Below are 7322 nucleotides of genomic sequence, written 5' to 3' on the forward strand. Positions count from 1 at the left end.
AATAGTATTTCAGCCACAGATACCGCCATTACTGCATGCCTGCCACACATGCCCCCATAATAGTAAGTTTGTTACCGATGCCACCAAAACAGTATGTCAGCCACAGAGAACTATCTACCGCCTTACCATTGCTGGTTTCAATAGTGTAGGTGCCGGTGCCATGCTACCGTGGCCCACAGTCCCTAAACATAGAAATTCATGAAGAATCAGCAAGCAGGCGCCAGGCTATAGTGTGTAAGTGTTATGTGTTAATGTTATGCCATTCTCCCACATAGCCCCATATGAATATTTAATCGATCTCCCTATCCCTCTACAGCACAATCCATAAAATAAACCAAAATTAGAAAAAGGAGTCGTCTATTGCTGGAGGGGAGATCAACTACCTCCAACTGCCATATCACCCATGAACTATGCAGTATAACATGTCTCTATTAAATTGAATGGCCAACCATATAGTAAATGGAAGGACCTGGTCCACCAGAGAAAGGACCGCTCTCAACTAGCAGTTCTCAACCCTGGTTAACAGATTGGGGGGGGGGTCTGAAGTGGGAGATTTACCTCTAGGATGTCCATATGATTTAATATATGTAAGTGGATGGTCTTCATGACACAAGCCCTGTAAGAACAGTGGATTGCTTGAAGAAGGGTTTATAAGGGGAGTTTTATAGATTGAAGGTTATTTTAATGTATAAATAATCGCAATTGAACATTGATTCCGTCTAATTGCCCCTAGGGGTCAGGAATGATTCCTTTTCTTATGAAGGCAATTTTTTTTTTTCATAATGGGGTTGTCTAGTTTGGGACCACTTCACGGTTCTCCTAAGGATGAGCAGATCGTGGCAGCGTCCTGCTGTGGAGACCTACGAGATCAGCTGTTACCACTGCAGGAAGCAGGCGGCCCATCCTCATTGCCCCTGCGGCCATGCTGCTTTGAAATCAATGGACTGTTAGTACAACAATGCATGGACAAGGCTGTCCCTCCACATGGAGAGCCGCTCTTTGGCTCTCCATTCTGTCTAATAGAGGGCGTCCTGAGCTTGGCTACCCACCCTATGTCATCCATATGCCCAGTTGTCAAACCAGATAGACATCCGTCCTTATCCAAATTGCGTCACCCACCTATCCATTTACCAGTGGAGAGCAAAGCTGCCTTAACTAGTGTATAATCTAAAAATACAGGATGAGGCCATATACCTAAACTAGGAGTATCACCTGCTTTGTATGTGAGCGACAGAACAGTTCCAGTAATAAATGTGAGTCAGTTATGACTTTATGCATTTCCGCGCAGGGTATGAGTTCATCTCCATTTAATGGCATAATCCCAGGTACACACCACCAGCATCCTCCGGCTGATAATGGAGGAAAATTGCATTATATACAGTATATACTCTGCTTTTGCAATGCATTAGGCAAAACGGTACATTTTTTGTCGATTTAGGTTCTAATAAACAATTGGAAAAAAACATCGCTAATGCAAAGCTTTTAATGTGTCACTTGGAGGAGACCGAGGTCAACGCTGGAGGTCTCATCTGTCATCATTTACATCAGTAAGATACTAAGTGACAACGTGCACGTCGCCCACTTCACCCCGTTGTTAATCAAGGGCAAGAAGAGCAATTCTCAGCCACACTTATAGGATTAACATTCAGCAAAGGGCTTGAGTTTTTAATTACATAATGAACAAATAGAAGGATGATATGTTGTCTAGCGGGACCTCCTGCCGAGGTCGGGATTAAACAGTTAGGTGCAATATTTGTCATCAAATACAATAAGGCTCATTTGTGGAGGTAAGGAAAATGCTGAGCTGCACCAAAGCGGGTTATAATAAAGGGTTAATAATAATACCAGTAAAAGATGTATGCAGTTTGGAGGTGCACAGAGTAATATATTGGGGACTTGCATAAATACAACTACCAAGAGAGCAACAGTGGAAATAAATGGGGGTCTGAGATTAGAGAAGCATGGCTGCTTTCTTCCCAAAACAGCACCAGTCTTTTCCAATGGCTTTGTGTGGTATTGCAACTCAGTTAGAGTACTAAACATAGCCCATGGACAACAGTGGGTCTGTTTTGGGTAGAAGCCTGGGGAGGTCTATGGCCCCCAGCACCAGGCCTGTCAACAGTTACTGTAGTGACTGGGGCCGATGTCGTTTCCAAAAAGGGCAATTACTGTTACTACCATAACACCTACATATACTTACCCTCCTCGCTGCAGGTCCTCTTCAGCTCCGGGCGCAGCGCTGGGTCCTGATGCCGTTCAGTGTCAGGATGTTGTACAGTTTGTGCGGTGCACACAATGTCCTGATGTTGATGGGCATCAGCACCCAGCCCTGCGCCCAGAGCTCAAAACGACCCAACTCAGGAACGGGGAGGATATATATGCCTATCATGTGTGATACTGTCTGCTGTAACCCTGTATCTAATGCTGTCATGTGTAATACAGTCTGCTGAGCCATGTATCTAATCCTCTCATGTGTGATACTGTCTGCTGAGCCATGTGTCTAAGGCCAAATTCAGAAAAAATGGGGAAACTCGGACATGAAGAACGGCAGCATATCCGACCCGTGGGAACGCGAGTTGCCCACTTGCAGGTCCCGTTTTCACGGATCCTCATAGACTTCAGTCTATGGAGGGATTTGTGAAAACAGAAGAAAATAGGACATGTTCTATTCTTCAACGGACCCTTCACACATTCAGTTGAAACAATGACCGTGTGAACGGCCCCATTGAAATACATGTGTCCGTTGTTTTAACAGCCGTCACACGGATATATAGTACGGTCGTCTGAATTCGGCCTAATCCTCCCTGTGAGATACTGTCTGCTGAGATGGTGTAGCACGGAGGGGGCCTTAGTGGTTAGCACTGATGTCTTACAGCAGGGGATGTCTTGAGTTCAACTCCAACCAAGGACAACATCTATATGTTCCCCCCATGTGTTCTCTAAAGACATACAGATAGGGAATGACTGTAGTGTGACGTGACTACACACAATGGGGGCATATTTATCAAAACTGTAAAGCAGCCCTTGTTGCACATGGCAACTAATCACAGAGCAGCTTTTGTTTCTTCACCTGCTCTGGAAAATGAAAGCTGTGCTGTGATTGGTTGCTATGGGCTACAATAGGGAAGATCTCCGCCATTAGGAGACCTCCTTCGATGGTAGGTGTATAATATGTATTACATATTATTCTATCATATAATGATGGTCTTAGGCCAGGTTCCCACGTAGGGAAAACGTTCATAAATTGACCTGCCGAGCAGAATTTAAATCTGCAGCATGTCAATTTATACTGCGTTTTCTGTTGCAGGTTTACCACATTGAATTCAATGGGGATGCAAAACCTGCAACAGAAAGCCAATCATTGCGACCTTTTGCAGCGGAATCGCAGCGATTCCACCGCAAAAATCGCAACTGAGAAAAAAAAAAATCATACTTACCCAGAACTCCCTGCTTCTTCCTCCAGTCCAGCCTCTTGGGATGACGTTTTTATCCCACATCATCACGGATGCCAATCACAGGCTGCAACGGTCACATGGGCTGTAGAGTCAACCAGGTAGGCCGGACCAGCTGGCAAAGGAGGGACGCGTCACCATGACAACGGCCTAGGTAAGTATGGGCGTGTTTTCTGGATGAAATTCCGGATGAAAAACCGCACCGGTGCGCACTGGTGCGTTTTTTTTCAGACAGAATGTGCTGCGGGTTCTAGGTCGGATACGCTGCATAGTTTTTACGAAGTGTATCTGACCCGTGGGAACCCGTCCTTAATGTTACTATGAAGAGACATTCGGCCAGCACTATTATTTTTGGGGAGGCACTCTTCTTAATAGAGTCGCTTGAATGGCATTGGCGTTCGGGCATTCTTCTGGCATCCGTCAAAACAACAGAAACCTTGACAGAACCCCAATGGACCCAAGTATAAGTCAACAAGAGTCCCCATTTAAAACTGTCGTACGATGGATTTGGAATATTGTCATAGAGCCATGGCGTCAGTATGAACTTATCCTTCATGGGGGCACGTTGACTGTCGTTATGGGCACCCCATCAAAAAGAAGCCAGGAACGGTTTAACCCGTTAGTGACCGGCCATAGGTGTTTTTACTAACGGGCTTTATTCCGAGGCAGTAGCCTTTTTACGGCGCTGCATCGGAATAAATAAACACTGCCGGGAACAGGGCTGTGAGCAGACCTGCTCGAGCAGCTGGGATCGATATCCGTATCAATCCCGCTCGTTTAACCCCTCAGATGTGGCGCTCAATACCTAGCAAGGGCCCCCAGGTCTGCCTCTAGTTGATGCCTGTTAGGCTATGCCAGGGGCATGGCCTAACAGATGCCTGTCCATACTGACAGGCAGTAATACACTGCAATACAGAAGTATTGCAGTGTATTATAAATGCGATCAGATGATCGCACAGTAAAGTCCCCTAGTGGAACTAAAAAAAATTGTTAAAAAAAAGTTTAATAAAGTTTATAATAAATAAATAAAAATCCCAAGTAAAAAAAATGTAAAAACCCACCTTTTCCCCTTACAAAATGCTTTATTATTAAAAAAACAAAAAAAAGTTAAACAATTGCACATATTTGGTATCGCCGCGTCCGTAACAACCCCAACTATAAAGTTATTGCATTATTTAACCCGTACGGTAAACGCCGTAAAAAATAAAATAAAAACCAGTGTCAGAATTGCTGTTTTCAGTTCATCCTGCCTTCAAAAAAATATGATAGAAAGTGATCAAAAAGTTGCATGTACTGCAAAGTGATAGCAATAAAAAAATTGTCCCGCAAAAAATAAAAAGCCCTCATACAGCTGCATCGGCAGAAAAATAAAAAAGTTATGACTCCTAAAATACACAAAACAAATAATTTTGAAAATAAAAGTGTTTTAATTGTATAAAAGTAGTAAAACATAAGAAAACTATATCAATTTGGTATCGCCGCAATCGTAACGACCCGCTGAATAAAGTTGTTATGTTATTTATACCACACGGTAAACGGCGTAAATTTAGGACGCTAAAAAGTGTGGCGAAATTGCTGTTTTTCTTTCTATTCCCCCCAAAATAAAGTTAATAAAAGTTAATCAATAAATTATATGTACCACAAAATGTTGCTATTAAAAATTACAACCTGTCCCGCAAAAAAACAAGACCTTATACAGCTGTGTGGATGCAAAATTAAAGAAGTTATAGCTCTTTGAATGCGACGATGGAAAAACGTAAAAAATAGCTTGGATAAAGGAGGGGGGATTGTGTGAGCTCACTAGAGCGAGTGTGTCCACCCCACATTTGCAGCATAAAGCAATGAGGTTGCTTTACCACATGCCAATGCTGCAATTTTGGGAATTGCTCCCTCTAGTGGCCAGCACATGGAAATGTTATAAATTAGAATCTAATTTATAATATTTCCTGACTTGTGAAAAAATTAAAACAATGTGTAATCACTTATACACTAACTGTTTAACTGGAAAAAAAAAAAATTCTAGCGACACATTCCCTTTAAGGTCTAAAATAGGCTGGTCACTAAGGGGTTAAATATAGGAAATCTAAAATGTAGGGGCTATAGATTCTCACCGGTACATGAACTAATGGGCACTCAACTTTGACGCTCATGTATCTCACTGCCAAAGTTTTAACAAGCTGACCTAAGAAATATGACCCGAGTTATTACAATGCTGTCTCTTTCCTTTATGAAAACCATTCATCTAGGACTGCAGCGTCTCTCCGAGGACCACAGCGATGCACTGACACACATACACTTATTAGTTTAGGGACCATTATTAACCATGCCCGGCGATTTGTGGGGTGATTGTCTCCTCTAATATTTTTAAAACCATTAGGGATCATCTATTTCCAGTAAATTTCAGATCAGAAACTGCAGTCGTCAGCAGCGACGATCTTATTATTCATCTCTATTATCATTCAATTAAAAAATGTAAAGGTAACATTTTATTTCTTTGCAAAATAAAAATGACCAGTAAATTCATGACTCGTCCTCCATTGTCATATTCTATTCAGTCATTTTTTAGTAACATCTACTCCGGGGAAAGGTGCGTGACAACCAGAATGGGCATTGTTATAGTCACTATAACTATTGTCACCCAGCTTTCCTAGAGCCCTGAACAGAAAAATCTGAAGCGATACAGATATACTGCATAAATAGGCAGATGTGCCATTCAGAGTACTTGGAAAGCTGGGTAGAGATGTATTGGCAGCCATATTGGTTGTCACTCAGCTTTTCCATAATCAAATATCACTGTTGTTTTTTCTATTTTAGGGGGGCGGCAAATGTTTAGTAAAACTTTACACCAGAATTCAGTGTTAAACATAAAGGTACCCATCATTTGCTTTGACATATTATCAAGGGAATGGGGGAGAGACACCATATTAACAATTTTATGATACGTCAGACTATAGCATGGGGGGTGTTACTTAAATTAGGACCCCAACCGATTGCTAAAATAAAGGCTGACCCCAGGGTTTATAGATCTCCTATTAGGCCTAGTTGTCGTACAGCCGTATTTTAATGCTCTTATTTCGATCACACCTTCCGGGACCTACTGAACCAAATACAGATCATCATAGGATTCTTAGATTACCATTCAGTTTGCATAGTTAAATGATAAAATTATATCTGCCTTCAGCCACTAGAGGGAGCTTACTGCATACTGTGCATACATTGATCTTAATAATGAAATGGTTTGCAGAGGGCTCCCTCTAGTGGCAGCTGCATGCATCCAGAATTGTATATTTTAACTCTGTATTAGCAGGGAATTCGCAACTCTCAGAAAACTCTAAACCCTACAAGTTTAAAGGTGAACATTGACTTGAAATTAGGGGAACCTTTAATTCTAGTGATTGCTGACGCTCAGCTTAGATATCCCTACTGATGCTATCTTTTAACATGTCTCTATGACATGAGAAAAGAGTGAAAACTAGGAAATCCCTTTAAACTTTCAACATTGAGAAAAAATAATTAGGAAAAGATCCAACTGCTCGAACTAGAAAGAGAACATTTAGATCTCATCCAATATGGCCTTATCCACACGTCCAAGCGGGCCACAGAGCCACCTACTCAGTGCTTGGCCACGTAGCAAGATAACAGTGAGCAGCTGACATGACAACATTCATTCCCAATGCCAGACTGCTGTAAAATATAATAAAGCCTAAAGGTTGATTCAGGGCAGTAGCGATAGTAACTCGAGAAATGACGATCATAAATACAGTATAAAGGCATCCAGGCCGCAGAAGAGCAGATCCCATCAAGCTAATGAGACTCTTAATTACGTAACATATTGTGATTGTTTAAGAAAGGTACAGTCTTCATTATCTA

The sequence above is a fragment of the Rhinoderma darwinii genome, chromosome 8 (genome assembly GCF_050947455.1).
Source record: "Rhinoderma darwinii isolate aRhiDar2 chromosome 8, aRhiDar2.hap1, whole genome shotgun sequence".
NCBI lineage: Eukaryota > Metazoa > Chordata > Amphibia > Anura > Rhinodermatidae > Rhinoderma > Rhinoderma darwinii.